At 43.6% G+C, this 19,388-nt stretch overlaps 1 protein-coding gene across 1 annotated transcript in view; it reads left to right on the forward strand.

Annotated features, from left to right (window-relative positions):
* The first annotated feature begins 309 nt into the window (after positions 1-309).
* Positions 310-19,388, forward strand: part of LOC145859277 (uncharacterized) — a 296,534-nt gene continuing 277,455 nt past the window's right edge. The window contains exon 1 of the mRNA XM_082958343.1: positions 310-551. The gene's annotated coding sequence lies outside the window, so the exon portion shown is untranslated. The remainder of the gene's footprint in view (positions 552-19,388) is intronic.

The raw sequence follows: 19,388 nt of genomic DNA on the forward strand, positions 1-19,388 counted from the left end.
CTAGATTGTCTTTGCTTTATTATTGATACGTTTATTTGTAATTTGGCTTATTTGACTATTGTTTTATAGTTAACTTGGGTTAGTTTAGTTCAGATTGCCCCCCAAAATTTTTTTTTTGAGGGGATGTTTTGGTTTGGGCCAATATGGTTGGAGAGAACGTTGAGAGCCATGTGTTCTTTTGGTTCAGTTAGCTTGGTAGCTAAATTTGGTTAACAATTCACTCTGGGTTTTTCTGGGTTTTGGTTCAAGTGGGAGTCCTCTCCTGTTCAGGCTAATCAGCGAGTGTCAATAGGAGGCTCGTGGTGTTTTAGGTGGCAGTGAACGTGGGTAGAGCTTCCCTTTTCCTTTCCCTCCTACATCGGATCGGGAGCACCTCCGTGGTTATGGGGGGGGGGGGGGCCGCCAGTTTCTGCTTGTCTTTTCCACTCCGCTGGTTTTGTGTGCATAAAACCCCAGCACATGTGACTGCACGAAGACCAGGGCCAGTTAGTTAGTTGTTTTTGGAGGATAGTGGCGTGTGGCTCCTGTCCTTGAACCCAGACTAACAGCAGGTGAGTTGTGTTTTTTTTTTTTTTTGAGCGTTTGTTATAGTTGTATTGGTTGAGGAAAATGTCTTCCATTCTGAGTAGTTTTGTTCAAGCTCCTTCAGAGGTAGCCTTAGAGTTGTGTACTAAGGAGCAGTTAATTGAAAATTGCAGAACATTATCAGATTGAGATTGTTGATAAAAAAAAATTTGAGACTTAAAACTAAATTAAAGCAGGGTCTTAAGGAAATAGGTGTTTTTTGGGGGTCTGTCTGCTAGTAGTGAAGGTACAAGTTTTCAGTCTAGTCCTTCATTAACTTTTGAGCAGCAGCGGGAGCTATTGCGAATGCAGTTGGAGATAGAGCGATTGAGAAATGCTAATAGACCAGAAGAATTACCACAGTATCTTGTGTTTGTTGCGTAAATTTGATGAGTCAGATCCAGACAAATACTTTGCTTTATTTGAGCGTATTGCGGAAGCCAGAGCTTTGTCAGATTTGGACGTGACTATGTTGTTGCAATGTGTACCTACAGGTAAAGCACGTGAGGCTTTTGCAGCACTGAGTGTAGCTGACTGTAAACTGTATGCTAAAGTTAAATCAGCAGTTCTGAAGGTTTACGAACTTGTGCCAGAGGCATATCGTCAACGTTTTCGTTACAGGAAATAGTTAGATTCACAAACCTGTTCTGAGTTTGTTCGTGATTTGACTTCTGCATTTAATCGTTGGTGTACAGCTTCTGAAGTTAGTACTTTTGAAGATCTGTCTCATTTGATTGTGTTAGAACAGTTCAAAAAATTCTGTGTGTGACCAGGTTGCTACATACATGAATGAACGTAAAGTTAAGTCTCCAAGTGATGCAGCAGTCCTTGCAGAGGAGTACAGGCTAACACATAAAAGCCATTTTTGAGTCAAACAGTGACATGTACCATGAAAATAACTTTACTAGTAGGTCACCTTTTTTTTGGAGCTTCTTTCCAAAGGCCTCAGCAGACGTTTGGGTCTGGAGGACTAAAAGCACCGGTTAATGCTAATACCTGTTGCTACTGTTTATTTGAAGGACATTGGAAGAAAGATTGTCCTCTACTTAAATCAAAAAAAGTCAGGTCAAGTTAAACCTGCTGTGATGGCAGCTCCTGTTTCAGCCTCTGACCATCAGGGTGAGTTTTTTTCAGCCACTAGTTGAGTTTGATTCTCAGTCTTCCCACTGTGATTTTTCAGCCTTTATTTCAGATGGTGTAGTGTCCCTGAAAGATGGCAACCAAAATGTTTCGATCAAGATCTTAAGAGACACTGGAGCTTTAGATTATTTTATTCTGGAATCTGTTTTGCCGTTCTCTAAGGAGTCTGATACTGGCAGATGGTACGTGGTATGGGTTTAGTTCCATTCTCTTCTCCTCTACATGAAGTTACCTTAAAATGTGGTCTGGTAGAGGGTGATGTAGATGTTGGGGTTAGACCCCAGTTGCCAGTAGAGGGAGTCCACATGATTTTGGGGAATGTTTTGGCAGGTAATAAGGTGTGGGCAGATAGCAAACTAAACATCTTTACGAAACAACCTTCAGTGTCCCCAGCAAGGGTATCTCCAGATCGCAACTGTGTATCTCCTGAGATATTTCCAGTTTGTGCTGTTACCAGCGCTGCCTCTCGTAATAAGGCTGAGAGTAAGACAGAAAGTCTTGAGTTGCCAGTCAAACTCCAGACAGAACAGTTGACTAGTTCTAGAGATTCATTGATAGCTGAGCAAAAGGCTGATACTACTTTGGCTGATCTGTTTGATAATGTTGTTCCTGATTCAGTGGTGAGGAAGAGTGCTCAGTGTTATTTTCTTCTTGATGGGCTGTTGGGTAGGAAATGGGTTCCACACTATGATCAGGGTCTAGGAGAACCAGTCTTTCAAATAGTTGTACCTACTACTCTGCAAAATAAAGTGTCGCAAACTTCACATGGTGACGTGGCAGGTCATATGGGTGTTCGTAAAACTTATGATCGCATACTCCGGTATTTTTTTTTCTGGCCACGTTTAAAGCGGGATGTAGCTCAGTTTATTAAAACTTGTCATACGTGTCAGCGCACAAGCAAGCCGAACCAGGTTGTAAGCCATGTGAATCTGTTAAAATGTTATCACTCCAGTGATCTAAGCAAAGTGGAAGGCACTCCAGCGGTGAGGTCAGCGTTGATTGCTGCTCCAGTCACTGCATCTTGTGGCTTTAACTTTGTGGAGGGGGGAGAAGAGGAGGTAGTTAGGGTTTCGGATGAGGTCTTACAAAGATGGTTGGAAAAACTCCCAGACTTTGTAAATTCTTGGGGTTTTGGTAGATCATTTAGACTCTGAGAAACGTGATGAATTGGTAGCTCTTATTAGAAGCTACTCTGTTTATGTTTTCTGACACTCTATCGAAAACCCATTTAATTGAGCATGACATAGACATCGGAGATGCTAAGCCTATCAAACAGATTTTTATCGTTTATCTCAGGAGAAGAGACTGCAATTGGACGACGTGGTCGTCTACTCAGACTCCTGGGAGGAGTATGTCTGGAGAGTGCAAGCCCTGTTCGAAAGACTGGTGTGGGACAGGTTCAGGATCAATTTGGAAAAGTGTGAGTTTGCCAAAGCTATAGTCACATACCTAGGCAAGGTTGTTTGTCAGGGTGTTGTCTGTCCCGTGGAAGCCAAGGTTCAGGCTGTGAAGCAGTTCCCACAGCCCTCCACAAAGAAAGAACTGATGCGCTTCCTGGGAATGGCGGGGTACTACCGTGCTTTCTGTAAAAAGGAGGGTCGTTAGTGATTGGAGCCACCTGGGCTCAGGGTATTTTAATCTCTCTCTCTCTCTCTGTCTCTCTGTCTCTCTCTCTCTCTCTCTCTGATCCTGTTTGTTTCTTTTGTAGGTTTATTTAGTTTCCACTCAGTCATGTTCCCACACACTGATCCATGCACCTTACATTATGACATTTCCACACCTCATTCCTTTTTCTTTGTTCCAAGTTAATCGTTTATTTTGTATTTTTTTTTGGTTTACAATAAAGAACCTTTTTGATTGGCCTATACCTTTTGTTCATGTCCCCTCATTTTTGCCACAGGCTATGAGCCGGCAGAGGAGGGGCCATGACATTTGTTTCAGTCCATAACCATCTGTGTGAGGTGGATACTTTTGTTTCAATGTAGATTTGTTAAAGACTATCAAGAAACACTCTGTGTGGCCTTGATTTAGCCCACTCTATGTGCCATCATAGATTTGTGTAATAATGATGATTTTATGTCAACCTACGACCAATGTTGTTGTTCTGTTGAGGAGGTGCTGCAGAGGTGCTGCAGAGGTGCTGCAGAGGTGCTGCAGAGGTGCTGGAATAAAGTAATTTGTTTAAATGTTTGTAAATGTCTTCAGGTTTCAGGTACAGTGAAAACGCCTTTCTTGCTCTTTCCCAAAAATGCAGTAATCAATATCACTAGTACTATTAAAATATGATAAAATAGACATTTTATAATACTAGTGATAATATATCAATTAAAAAATGTCTCTTTCATATGAATCAAATTGTATTCATCACATGCTTTGTAAACAACAGGTGTCAACAGTGAAAGTATTACTTATTGGCCCTTCCCTACAATGCAGAGAGAATTAATAGCAAAGTAAAACGTAATAATAAATACACAATGAGTAACAATAACATGGCTATATACACAGGGTACCAGTACTGAGTCAATGTGCAGGGGTACCAGGTAATAACATGGCTATATACAGGAAGTACCAGGTAGTAACATGGCTATATACAGGGGGTACCAGGTAATAACATGCCTATATACACAGGGTACCAGGTAATAACATGGCTATATACAGGAAGTACCAGGTAGTAACATGGCTATATACAGGAAGTACCAGGTAATAACATGGTTATATACAGGGAGTACCAGGTAATAACATGGCTATATACGGGGGGGTACCAGGTAATAACATGGCTATATACAGGAAGTACCAGGTAGTAACATGGCTATATACAGGGAGTACCAGGTAATAACATGGCTATATACACTGGGTACCAGGTAATAACATGGCTATATACGGGGGGGTACCAGGTAATAACATGGCTATATACAGGAAGTACCAGGTAATAACATGGTTATATACAGGAAGTACCAGGTAATAACATGGTTATATACAGGACGTACCAGGTAATAACATGGCTATATACAGGGGTACTGAGTCAATGTGCAATGAGTCAATGTGCAGGGGTACAAGGTAATAACATGGCTATATACACGGGGTACCAGTACTGAGTCAATGTGCAGGGGTACCAGGTAATAACATGGCTATATTCACAGGGTAGCAGTACTGAGTGGATGTGCAGGGGTACCAGGTAATAACATGGCTATATACACAGGGTACCAGGTAATAACATGGCTATATACACTGGGTACCAGTACTGAGTCAATGTGCAGGGGTACCAGGTAATAACATGGCTATATACACTGGGTACCAGGTAATAACATGGCTATATACACAGGGTACGAGGTAATAACATGGCTATATACACTGGGTACCAGTACTGAGTCAATGTGCAGGGGTACCAGGTAATAACATGGCTATATACACAGGGTACCAGGTAATTGAGGTAGATAAAGTGACAGATAATAACCAGTAACAGCAGCAGTAGTATATCTCTTTATATCATATGAAGAGTTTAGTAACATTGTAAATAAGAATTTGTTCTTAACTGACTTGCCTAGTTAAATAAAATAAAAATAGTTTATCCATCTCTCCTTATTTCATCTCTCTTTAATCCATATCTGTCACGCAAGTTAAGAATCATAGTTAACCAGATTGACTGACCGGTGGTCAATTAAACCACAGTTTATCTCAAATAAAAGGATGATTTTTTAAATAATCACTTGTCCCATTGTTCTCAGTTGTGATGCCAGAGTTAGACAGAACGTGCTAGTCATTTGTCCTCTTCGGTGCATTTAGAAGGATCACCAGCAAAGCCAGATAGAGCTTAAAAACTAGCTTGATTTATCTTTCTTATTGTACATCTGTTTCTTAATACTCTGGAAGATTGCGAGTCCGCTACAGAGTTAGTTTTCTTTGCTTTGGCCCGGGCCTGATTTCTCATCTGAATGAGTAATTGTTTTAAGCTCGTCGTAAAGATGGGACCAAGGCGCAGTGGGAATGTGAATACTCATCTTCTTTATTGTGAAGAAAAACCAAAACAAACACTTAAACAAAACAACGATGAGAAAACAGTCCTGTGAGGCACACAGCTACACTAACATTTTACATTTTAGTAGACGCTCTTATCCAGAGCGACTTACAGTAGTGAAGACATACATTTCATACATTTTTTTCTCCGTACTGGTCCCCCGTGGGAATCGAAACCCACAACCCTGGCGTTGCAAACACCATGCTCTACCAACTGAGCCACACGGGACCACTTACGGAACAACTACCCATAAAAACCCATGAAAAAACAACCCTACTAAATAGGACCTTCAATTAGAGGCAACGAGAAACAGCTGCCTCCAATTGAAGGTCAAACCAATAAACTAAGCATAGAAATAGATAAACTAGACACAGACATAGAAATAGACTAACATAGAACATTTCCTCAACAAACCCCGAAACACATTAAACAAACACCCCCTGCCACGTCCTGACCAAACTACAATAACAAATAACCTCTTTACTGGTCAGGACGTAACAATATCTCCTTATTTCATCTCTCTTTAATCCATATCTCCTTATTTCATCTCTCTTTAATCCATATCTCCTTATTTCATATCTCTTTAATCCATATCTCCTTATTTCATCTCTCCTGGTATCGGTAGAACGGTGTCAATTACATCAAACACATGGTTTCCATGGTTTCCATGGTTTCCATGTGTTTCCATGGTTTCCATGTGTTTGATGCCGTTCCATCCGCTCCGTTCCAGTCCTTATCATGAGCCGTCCTCCCCTCACCAGCCTCCTCTGGAAGAGTTTAGTGTCCAAATCTCTTTATTTCATATGAAGAGTTTAGTGTCCAAATCTCTTTATTTCATATGATGAGTTCAGTGGGCATCGGGGCTCTAATTCAGTCTGGGTCGCTGAAACAATACAGATTGTGTGATAGAAATTTCCCGACTGAGCCGACATATACTGCTGTCCTAGGATTACAGGAGTCTATTGGACCCATTCTTTTCAAAAGTTATCCGTCTGGATTTCTATAACTATAACGTTATAGTGTGGACACTATGTAAATCATTCCTACTGGATAGGTGGTGTACTTTTAACTGCAGTATAGTATTATTACTATTTCATGGAAACATGGTTATTATGGACATTGGTGTTGACGGTTGACCTCAAGTGACGTCATCACCCAGAGTCTGCAAAGTATTAATGGGACACTACCTCATGTTGAGTTGGTTCCTCTCTAGGTTTCTTCCTAGGTTTTGGCCTTTCTAGGGAGTTTTTCCTAGGGAGTTTTTCCTAGCCACCGTGCGTCTTTCACATGCATTGCTTGCTGTTTGGGGTTTTAGGCTGGGTTTCTGTACAGCACTTTGAGATATCAGCTGATGTACGAAGGGCTATATAAATACATTTGATTTGAATTTGATTTGATATATCGCTCTCCTGTTTTCTACCGTTTGTACATGGCTGTACCCCCCCACTTTTTTTTTAATACACCTTTTTCTCCCCAATTGTGTTGTATCCAATTAGTAGTTACAGCCTTGTCTTATCGCTGCAACTCCCGTGTGGACTTGTTTTCACTATACAGCATATTCTACCTCTTAGTGATGTAATTCAGAAACACAATGTCAACTTTCACTGCTATGCGGACGAAACACAGCTGTACATTTCAATGAAACATGGCCTACCTGGTAAAATTGCCTAACTTGGAAGCTTAAGGAAGTGTATGGCGGTAAATGTTTTACTTTTAATTAAACTCGTACAAAACAGAGATGCTATTTCTAGGTCCAAAGAGACAAAGAGACCCGCTGCTTGATCTGACAATTCATCTTGTTGGTTGTACAGTCGACTCAAATCAAAACTGTGAAGGACCTCGGCGTTACTCTGGACCCTGATTTCTCTTTTGATGAACATATCAAGATTATTTCAAGGGCAGCTTTTTCAATCTTAGTAACTATAAAAATCTGAAACTTTTTGTCCAAAAAATGATGCAGAAAAATCCATGCTTTTGTGACTTCAACATTAGACTACAGCAATGCTCTACTCTCAAGCTACCTGCATAAAGCACTAAATAAACTTCAGTTAGTGCTAAACACGGCTGCTAGAATCCACCTGGTCGTGCTGCTGCTCCAGTTTCAACTGTTCTGCCTGCAGCTATGGAACCCTAACCTGTTCACTGGATGTGCTACCTTGTCACAGACCTGCTGTTTTCGAACCCTCTCTCTCCCTCCCCCTTTCTCTCTCTCTCCCTCCCCCTCTCTCTTTCTCTCTTTCTCTACAGCACCTGCTGTCTCGATGTCTGTATGCTCTGCTATGAAATGCCAACTGACATTTACTCCTGAGGTGCTGCGCTGTTGCACCCTCCACAACCACTGTGATTATGTTTGAACATCTTGAAGAACAATCTGGCCTTAATGGCCATGTTCTGTTATAATCTCCACCCGGTACAGCCAGAAGAGGACTGGCCATCCCTCATAGCCTGGTTCCTCTCTAGGTTTCTAATCTCCACCCGGCACAGCCAGAAGAGGACTGGCCATCCCTCATAGCCTGGTTCCTCTCTAGGTTTCTAATCTCCACCCGGCACAGCCAGAAGAGGACTGGCCATCCCTCATAGCCTGGTTCCTCTCTAGGTTTCTAATCTCCACCCGGCACAGCCAGTAGAGGACTGGCCACCCCTCATAGCCTGGTTCCTCTCTAGGTTTCTAATCTCCACCCGGCACAGCCAGAAGAGGACTGGCCATCCCTCATAGCCTGGTTCCTCTCTAGGTTTCTAATCTCCACCCGGCACAGCCAGAAGAGGACTGGCCATCCCTCATAGCCTGGTTCCTCTCTAGGTTTCTTCCTAGGTTCTCTGCCTTTCTAGGGAGTTTTTCCTAGCCCCTGTGCTTCTACACCTGCATTGCTTGCTGTTTTGGGGGTTTTAGGCTGGGTTTCTGCTGATGTAAATAAGTCAATAAGTCATTCATTCAGTCAGTTAGTCAGCCAATCAATCAGCAAAAAAATAAGTCAGCCAACCAGCCATATATTGATTCTGTCAGCCAGTCAATAAGTCATTCATTCAGTCAGTTAGTCAGCCAATCAATCAGCAAAAAAAGAAGTCAGCCAACCAGCCATATATTGATTCTGTCAGCCAGTCAGTAAGTAATTCAGTCAGTCATTTTTTTTTATAGAACAAATTCTTATTTACAATGATGGCCTACCGGGGAACAGTGGGTTAACTGCCTTGTTCAGGGGAAGAACGACATATTTTTACCTTGTTAGCTCGGGATTCGATTCAGCAACCTTTCGGTTACTGGCCCAATGCTCTTACCACTGGGCTATCTGCTGCCCCAAAATTCAGTCAGTCATTCATTCATTCAGTTAGTCAGGCAGTCAGCCAGCCAGCCAGCTAGTCAGCCAGCCAGTCAGTCACTCATTCATGTATTCATTCAGTCAGCCAGTCTGTCATTGCATCAGCCAGTCAGTAAGTAAATCAGTCAGTCAGCCAGCCAGTCAGTCATTGATTCAGCCAGTCAGTCAGTAATTAAGTCAGCAAATCAGCTAACCAGTCAGCCAGTCATTCAGTCAGTCAGCTAGTCAGCCCGCCAGTCAGTCACTCATACAGTTATCCATTAATTGAGTCAGCCAGTCAGCTAGTCATTAATTCACTCAGTCAGCCAGTCAGTCAGTCAGTCAGTCATTCAATGAGCCAGTCATTCAGTAAGTCAGAGAGCCAGTGAGCCAGCCTGCAAGTCAGCCTGTCAGCCAGTTAGACAGCCAGTCAATCAGTCAGCCAGTTAGCCAGTCAGTAATTCAGTCAGTCACTCAGCAGTCGTTCAGTCAGTCATTCAGTCAGCCAGTCAGTCTCTAATTCAAACAGTCAGTCATTCAGTTAGCCACTCAGTCAGTCAGTGAGGCAGTCAGTGAGGCAGCCAGTCAGCCAGTCAGCCAACCAGTCAGTCAGCCAGATATTCAGTCAGTCATTCATTGAGTCAGCCAATCAGTAAGTCATTCAGCCAGTTAGCCAGTCAGCCAGTCAGCCAGTCAGCCAATCATTCAGCTACTCAGCAAACCAGTCAGTCAGCCAGTCAATGAAATAGTCAGCCAGTCATTCAGTTATTCAGTCAGCCAGCCAGTCAGTCAGCCAGTCAGTCAGTCCACAAGTCAACCAGTCAGTAAGTCATTCAGTCAATCAGCCAGTCACCCACACAGTCAGTCAGCCAGTAATTCAGTCATTCATTCACTCAGTCATTCATTCAGTCAGTCTGTCAATCAATCAGTCAGTCAGTCAGTCAGTCAGTCAGCCAGTCAGCCAGTCAGTCAGTCAGTCATTCATTTGGCCAGTCAGTCAGTGAGCCAGTCAGCCAGCCATTCAGCCAGTCATTCATTAATTTTCTTTTCAACTTTCAGACAGTCAGTCACTCAGCCAGGCAGCCACCCAATTAGCCAGTCAGTGAGTCAATCAGTCAGCCAGTCAGTTAACCAGTCAGTCAGTCAGACAACCAGTCAGTCATTCAGTCAGCCAGTCAGTAAGTCGTTTGGTCAGTTAGCCAGTCAGTAATTCAGTCAGCCAATCAGTCAGCAAAGCAATCAATCAGCCAACCAGCCATTCAGTCAGTCAACCAGTCAGCAAGCCAGTCAGTCAGTCATCCAGCCAGTCACCCAGCCAGTTAGTCAGTCAGCCAACCAGTAATTTTGGCAGCCAGTCAATAAGTCCTTCAGTCAGTCAGTCAGTCATTATGTAATTTTGTCAGTTAGCCAGTCAGTAATTCAGTCAGCCAGTCAACAGTCAGCCAGTCAGTCAGCAAACCAATCAGTCAGCCAAACAGCCACCCAGTCAGTCAGCCAGTCAGTCATTCATTAAGCCAGTCAGTCATTCAGTCAACCAGTTAGCCAGTCAGCCATTCAGTCACCCAGCCATTCAAGCAGCCAGTCAGCCAGTCAGCCAAGCAACAGCCAGCCAAGCAGTCAGTCAGCCAGTCAGTCAATTAGTCAGCCAGTCAGTCATTCATTGAGCCAGTCTGTCATTCAGTCAGTCAGCTAGTCATTCAGTCAGTCAAGCAGCCAGTCCATTAGTGAGTCAATCAGTCAGCCTGTCGGTCATTCAGTCATCCAGTCAATATGTCATCCGGTCAGTTAGACAGTCAGTCATTCAGTCAGACAGTCAGCCAGTCAGTCAGAAAACCAATCAGTCAGTTAACCAGCCATTCAGTCGGTCAGCCAGTCAGTAATTCAGTAATTTATTTAGCCAGTCAGTCAGTCAGTCAGTCAGCCAGTCAGTCAGTCATTCATTCATTCATTCATTCAGCCAGTTATTCAGTCAGTTATTCAGTCAGTTATTCAGTCAGTCAGTCATTCAGTCAGTCAGTCATTCAGTCATTCAGTCAGTCATTCAGTCAGTCATTCAGTCATTCAGTCAGTCATTCAGCCAGCCAGTCAGTCAGTCAGTTAGCCAGTCAGTCAGTTAGCCAGTCAGTTAGCCAGTCAGTCAGTCAGTTAGCCAGTCAGTCAGTTAGCCAGTCAGTCATTCAGCCAGTCAACCATCAGTCATTCAGTCACCCATCTAGCCAAGCAGCCAGTCAGTCAGTAAGTCATTCAGTCAGCCAGCAAGCCAGTCAGCCAGCAGTCAGCCAGCCAGCAAGCCAGTTAAGCAGTCAGCCAGTCAGTCAGTAAGTCATTCAGTCAGGCAGCCAAGCAGCCAGTCAGCCACTCAGTCAGTAAGTCATTCAGCCAGCCAAGCAGTCAGCCAGTCAGTCAGTCAGCCAGTCTGCCAGCCAAGCATTCAGTCAGCCAGTCAGCCAAGCAGTCAGTCAGTCCTTCTATGAGATAATACTGCAGCTTTCTAACAACTAGTCACCAATAAATGTTTCTGTTCAGAGAGAGAGAGAGAGAGAGACAGAGACCAATATATACAGTTGAAGTCAGAAGTTTACATACACCTTAACCAAATACATTTAAACTCCGTTTCTCACAATTCTGACATTTAATCCTAGTAAAAATTCCCTGTCTTAGGTCAGTTAGGATCACCACTTTTATTTTAAGAATGTGAAATGTCAGAATAATAGTAGAGAGAATGATTTATTTCAGCTTATATTTCTTTCATCACATTCCCAGTGGGTCAGAAGTTTACATACACTCAATTAGTATTTGGTAGCATTGCCTTTAAATTGTTTAACTTGGGTCAAACGTTTTGGGTAGCCTTCCACAAGCTTCCCACAATAAGTTGGGTGAATTTTGGCCCATTCCTCCTGACAGAGCTGGTGTAACTGAGTCAGGTTTGTAGTCCTCCTTGCTCGCACACGCTTTTTCAGTTCTGCCCACACATCTTCTATAGGATTGAGGTCAGGGCTTTGTGATGGCCACTCCAATACCTTGACTTTGTTGTCCTTAAGCCATTTCGCCACAACTTTGGAAGTATGCTTGGGGTCATTGTTCATTTGGAAGACCCATTTGCAACCAAGCTTCCAAACTTCCTGACTGATGTCTTGAGATGTTACTTCAATATATCCATATAATTTTCCTGCCTCATGAGGCCATCTCTTTTGTGAAGTGCACCAGTCCCTCCTGCAGCAAAGCACCCCCACAACATGATGCTGCCACCCCCGTGCTTCACGGATGGGATGGTGTTCTTCGGCTTGCAAGCCCCTTTTTCCTCCAAACATAACGATGGTTATTATGGCCAAACAGTTCTATTTTTGTTACCTCAGACCAGAGGACATTTCTCCAAAAAGTACGATCTTTGTCCCCATGTGCAGTTGCAAACCGTAGTCTGGCTTTTTTATGGCAGTTTTGGAGCAGTGGCTTCTTCCTTGCTGAGCGGCCTTTCAGATCATGTCGATATAGGATTCGTTTTACTGTGGATATAGATACTTTTGTACCTGTTTCCTCCAGCATCTTCACAAGGTCCTTTGCTGTTGTTCTGGGATTGATTTGCACTTTTCTCACCAAAGTACGTTCATCTCTAGGAGACAGAACGCGTCTCCTTCCTGAGCGGTATGACGGCTGCTTGGTCCCATGGTGTTTATACTTGCGTACTATTGTTTGTACAGATGAACACGGTACCTTCAGTCATTTGAAAATTCTTCCCAAGGATGAACCAGACTTGTGGAGGTCTACAATTTTTTTTCTGAAGTCTTGGCTGATTTCTTTTGCTTTTCCTATGATGTCAAGCAAAGAGGCACTGAGTTTGAAGGTAGGCCTTGAAATACATTCACAGGTACACCTCCAATTGACTGAAATTATGTCAATTAGCCTATCAGAAGCTTCTAAAGCCATGCCATCACTTTCTGGAATTTTCCAAGCTGTTCAAAGGCACAGTCAACTTAGTGTATGTAAACTTCTGAAAGTAGAAAGAGAGAGAGAGAAAGAAGAGAGAGAGAGAGAAACAGAGAGAGAGATAGAGAAAGAGAGACTAACTGACTGGCTGCTTGGCTAATAAATGCTATAGATGGAAGGAACATAGTGTGGAAATCTACCAAAAAACAATTAGGCTATAACAAATTCAATCTCTTCTAGACAATTTCCTGGACAAAAGGTTTCACTGTAATAGTGAAGGTGTAAACCTGGCAGTAGAAAACCTAAAGAGTATATTTGACCACTCAGCTTCCCTATCAAACCTAAAAACTTCAAGCAGACAACCTAAGAAAATTACCAACAATGACAAATGGTTTGATGAAGAAAAACCTAAGAAAAGAAATTGAGAAACCTGTCCAACCAACAACATAGAGACCCAGAAAACCTGAGTCTCCTTCACTATGGCGAATCACTAAAACAATACAGAAAACCTGAGTATACGCCTTCACTACGGCGAATCACTAAAACAATACAGAAAACCTGAGTCTACGCCTTCACTACGGCGAATCACTAAAACAATACAGAAAACCTGAGTCTACGCCTTCACTACGGCGAATCACTAAAACAATACAGAAAACCTGAGTCTACGCCTTCACTATGGCGAATCACTAAAACAATACAGAAAACCTGAGTCTACGCCTTCACTACGGCAAATCACTAAAACAATACAGAAAACCTGAGTATACGCCTTCACTACGGCGAATCACTAAAACAATACAGAAAACCTGAGTCTACGCCTTCACTACGGCGAATCACTAAAACAATACAGAAAACCTGAGTCTACGCCTTCACTACGGCGAATCACTAAAACAATACAGAAAACCTGAGTCTACGCCTTCACTATGGCGAATCACTAAAACAATACAGAAAACCTGAGTCTACGCCTTCACTACGGCAAATCACTAAAACAATACAGAAAACCTGAGTCTACACCTTCACTACGGTGAATCACTAAAACAATACAGAAAACCTGAGTCTACGCCTTCACTACGGCGAATCACTAAAACAATACAGAAAACCTGAGTCTACGCCTTCACTACGGCGAATCACTAAAACAATACAGAAAACCTGAGTCTACGCCTTCACTACGGCGAATCACTAAAACAATACAGAAAACCTGAGTCTACGCCTTCACTACGGCGAATCACTAAAACAATACAGAAAACCTGAGTCTACTCCTTCACTACGGTGAATCACTAAAACAATACAGAAAACCTGAGTCTACGCCTTCACTACGGCGAATCACTAAAACAATACAGAAAACCTGAGTCTACGCCTTCACTACGGCGAATCACTAAAACAATACAGAAAACCTGAGTCTACGCCTTCACTACGGCGAATCACTAAAACAATACAGAAAACCTGAGTCTACGCCTTCACTACGGCGAATCACTAAAACAATACAGAAAACCTGAGTCTACGCCTTCACTACGGCGAATCACTAAAACAATACAGAAAACCTGAGTCTACGCCTTCACTACGGCGAATCACTAAAACAATACAGAAAACCTGAGTCTACGCCTTCACTACGGCGAATCACTAAAACAATACAGAAAACCTGAGTCTACGCCTTCACTACGGCGAATCACTAAAACAATACAGAAAACCTGAGTCTACGCCTTCACTACGGCGAATCACTAAAACAATACAGAAAACCTGAGTCTACGCCTTCACTACGGCGAATCACTAAAACAATACAGAAAACCTGAGTCTACGCCTTCACTACGGCGAATCACTAAAACAGTACAGAAAACCTGAGTCTACGCCTTCACTACGGCGAATCACTAAAACAATACAGAAAACCTGAGTCTACGCCTTCACTACGGCGAATCACTAAAACAATACAGACAACCTGAGTCTACGCCTTCACTACGGCGAATCACTAAAACAATACAGACACACACTACGACAAAAGAAGGAACATCATCAGAAATCAGCTCAATGTAATTGAAGAATCCAACTGATTAAACCCAGTCAGCTGGTTGGCTGACTGATTGCTTTGCTGACTGATTGGCTGACTGAATTACTGACTGGCTAACTGACCAAACGACTTACTGACTGGCTGACTGAATGACTGCTTGATTCACCCAGTCTCCTCTGAACAGTTGATGTTGAGATGTGTCTGTTACTTGAACTCGGTGAAGCACTTGTTTGGGCTGCAATCTGAGGTGCAGTTAATTGCCGATTTCTGAGGCTGGTAACTCTAATGAACTTATCCTCTGCAGCAGAGGTAACTCTGGGTCTACCTTTCCTGTGGTGGGTCCTCATGAGAGCTAGTTTCATCATAGTGCTTGATGGTTTTTGAGACTAATCCAGATTGACGGACCTTCATGTCTTAAAGTGATGATGGACTGTTGTTTCTCTTTGCTTATTTGACCTGTTCTTGCCATAATATGGACTTGGTCTTTTACCAAATAGGGCTATCTTCTGTATACCAACCCTACCTTGTCACAACACAACTGATTGGCTCAAACGCATTAAGAAGGAAAGAAATTCCACAAATTAACTTTTAACAAGGCACACCTGTTAATTGAAATGCATTCCAGGTGGCTACCTCATGAAGCTGGTTGAGAGAATGCCAAGAGTGAAATAAATTCCTCAAATTCACTTTTAACATTACGTTCCAAGATGGCCGAGCAGTGCAGACGTTGTTTGTCATTCTCCCGTGTAAATTCTGTATATATTTTTTGTATATATTTCAATATATTTTCAATCTCTTTTTCCATTTTTTAAATTAAATATACCTTCTGGCAACCCGCCTTACCCAATGTGATACGGATCTGCTATTTTTAGACCTTATAGCCTCCATCAGAAGCCAACCAGCTAATTAACTACTAACTATTTAGTCATTGTTAGCCACTGCTAGCGGCCTTTACCTTTAGCACAGACACCAGCCGCTTTTAGCCTGGATAATACTCGCCAGCCTGCAAGTCTGCATATCGGACTGTTTTTCTCCACTACAACACCGGATTCCTGCCGTAAGCCCAGGACCACTACTCCAGATCATCACAGCTAGCTAGCCTTGAGCCATCTCCCGGCCTGCTCAGTGGACCCTATGATCATTCGGCTACACAGCTGATGCCTCCCGGACTCTTCACTAACACGACTAGAATCCGCTACTCCACCGGATTCCTGCCGTAAGCTCTGGACCTTTGCATCGGATCATCGCTGCTATCTAGCTGCTACCAAGTGGCTAACGCCCTTGTCCCGAAGCTAGCACCAGTTAGCCGCGAGCCAGGCGCATCTCCCGGCTAGCAAACGAAATTACTCCAGCTACAATACCTCTTTTGCCAACTGGCCAGGACCCTTTGTCGACACGGAGCCCCGCTGTTCCATCACGACTGGTCTGCCGACGCAATTCCATCCGTTGTGCCCTCAACCGGCCTTTGCCGGACGTCGGAGCAGGCGCTTCTACTAGCCCCGGCCTGCTAACTTTTTTTGAACGTCGTGTCTCCAGCTTGCTAGCGTAGTAACGACTACCTTGCGGCTTCCCTGTTTCATCTATTGCTATTCACTGGACCCTATGATCACTTGGCTACATAGCTGATGCCTGCTGGACTGTTCATTAATCACAGTACTCCATTTTGTTTATTTTGTTTATCTGTCGGCCCCAGCCTTTGAACTCAGGCCCTGTGTGTAGTTAACTGACCCTCTCTGCCCATTCATCACCATTTTACCTGTTGTTGTTGACTTAGCCGATTAGCTGTTGTTGTCTTACCCGTTGTTGTCTTAGCTAGCGCTCCCAATCAACACCTGTGATTGCTTTATGCCTCGCTTTATGTCTCTCTCAAATGTCAATATGCCTTGTATACTGTTGTTTAGGATAGTTATCATTGTTTTATTTTACTGCAGAGCCCCTAGTCCCACTCAACATACCTCAGATACCTCCTTTGTCCCACCCCCCACACATGCGGTGACCTCACCCAGCATAACTAATGCATCCAGAGATGCAACCTCTCTTATGCCCACTCAATGCCTGGGTTTACCTCCACTGTACCCGCACCCTACCATACCCCTGTCTGTACATTATGCCCTGAATCGATCCTACCATGCCCAGAAATCTCCTTTTATTCTCTGTCCCCAACGCAGTAGAAGACAAGTTTTGCTAGCCTTTAGCCTTTAGCCGTACCCTTATCCTACTCCTCCTCTGTTCCTCGGGTGATGTAGAGGTTAACCCAGGCCCTGCGTGTCCCCAGGCACTCTCATTTGTTGACTTCTGTAACTGTAAAAGCCTAGCTTTCATGCATGTTAACATCAGAAGCCTCCTCCTTAAGTTTGTTTTTACTCACTGCTTTAGCACACTCCGCCAACCCTGATGTCCTAGCCGTGTCTGAATCCTGGCTTAGGAAGGCCACCAAAAATTCTGAGATTTCCATCCCCAACTACAACATTTTCCGTTAATTAAGATAGAACTGCCAAAAGGGGTGGAGTTGCAATCTACTGCAGAGACAGCCTGCAAAGTTCTGTCATACTTTCCAGGTCTATGCCCAAACAGTTCGAGCTTCTAATTTAAAAAAATTATCTCTCCAGAAATAAGTCTCTCACTGTTGCCGCCTGTTATAGACCCCCCTCAGCTCCTAGCTCTGCCCTGGACACCATATGTGAATTGATTGCCCCCCATCTATCTTCAGAGTTTGTTCTGTTAGGTGAGCTAAACTGGGATATGCTTAACAACCCGGCAGTCCTACAATCTAAGCTAGTTGCCCTCAATCTCACACAAATTATCAAGGAACCCACCAGGTACAACCCTAAATCCGTAAACATGGGCACCCTCATAGATATTATCCTGACCAACTTGCCCTCCAAATACACCTCTGCTGTTTTCATTCAGGATCTCAGCGATCACTGCCTCATTGCCTGCATCCGTAATGGGTCAGCGGTCAAACGACCTCCACTCATCACTGTCAAACGCTCCCTGAAACATTTCAGCGAGCAGGCCTTTCTAATCGACCTGGCCCGGGTATCCTGGAAGGATATTGACCTCATCCCGTCAGTAGAGGACGCCTGGTCGTTCTTTAAAAGTAATTTCCTCACCATCTTAAATAAGCATGCCCCTTTCAAAAAATGTAGACCTAAGAACAGATATAGCCCTTGGTTCACTCCAGACCTGACTGCCCTCGACCAGCACAAAAACATCCTGTGGCGGACTGCACTAGCATCGAATAGTCCCCATGATATGCAACTTTTCAGGGAAGTCAGGAACCAATACACACAGTCAGTTAGGAAAGCAAAGGCTAGCTTTTTCAAACAGAAATTTGCATCCTGTAGCTCTAACTCCAAAAAGTTCTGGGACTCTTTAAAGTCCATGGAGACTAAGAGCACCACCTCCCAGCTGCCCATTGCACTGAGGCTAGGAAACACTGTTACCACCGATAAATCTACGATAATCAAGAATTTCAATAAGCATTTCTCTACGGCTGGCCATGCTTTCCTCCTGGCTACCCCAACCCTGGCCAACAGCTCTGCACCCTCCGCAGCTACTTGCCCGAGCCTCCCCAGCTTCTCCTTCTCCCAAAGATGTTTTGAAAGAGCTGCAAAACCTGGAGCCGTACAAATCAGCTGGGACAGACAATCTGGACCCTCTCTTTCTAAAATTATCCGCTGCCATTGTTGCAACCCCTATTACCAGTCTGTTCAACCTCTCTTTCGTATCGTCTGAGATCCCTAAAGATTGGAAAGCTGCCACGGTCAACCCCCTCTTCAAAGGAGGTGACACTCTAGACCCAAACTGTTATAGACATATATCTATCCTGCCCTTCCTTTCTAAAGTCTTCAAAAACCAAGTTAACAAACAGATCACTGACCATTTCGAGTCCCACTGTACCTTCTCCGCTGTGCAATCTGGTTTCAGAGCTGGTCATGGGTGCACCTCAGCCACGCTCAAGGTACTAAACGATATCATAACTGCCATCGATTAAAGACAGTACTGTACAGCCGTCTTCATCGACCTGGCCAAGGCTTTCGACTCTGTCAATCACCATATTCTTATCGACAGACTCAACAGCCTTGGTTTTTCAAATAACTGCCTGGCATGGTTTACCAACTACTTCTCAGATAGAGTTCAGTGTGTCAAATTGGATGGCTTGTTGTCCGAACCACTGGCAGTTTCTATGTGGGTGCCACAGGGTTCAATTCTCGGGCTGACTCTTTTCTCTATATATATCAACGATGTCGCTCTTGCTGTGGGTGATTGCCTGATCCACCTCTACGCAGACGACACCATTCTGCATACATCTGGCCCTTCTTTGGACACTGTGTTAACCTGTTAGGGCTAGGGGGCAGTATTGACACTGCTGGATAAAAAACATACCCGATTTAATCTGGTTACCACTCCTACCCAGTAACTAGAATATGCATATACTTATTACATA

This window comes from Salmo salar, chromosome 11 (assembly GCF_965601325.2).
Source record: "Salmo salar chromosome 11, fSalSal1, whole genome shotgun sequence".
NCBI classification, from domain to species: domain Eukaryota; kingdom Metazoa; phylum Chordata; class Actinopteri; order Salmoniformes; family Salmonidae; genus Salmo; species Salmo salar.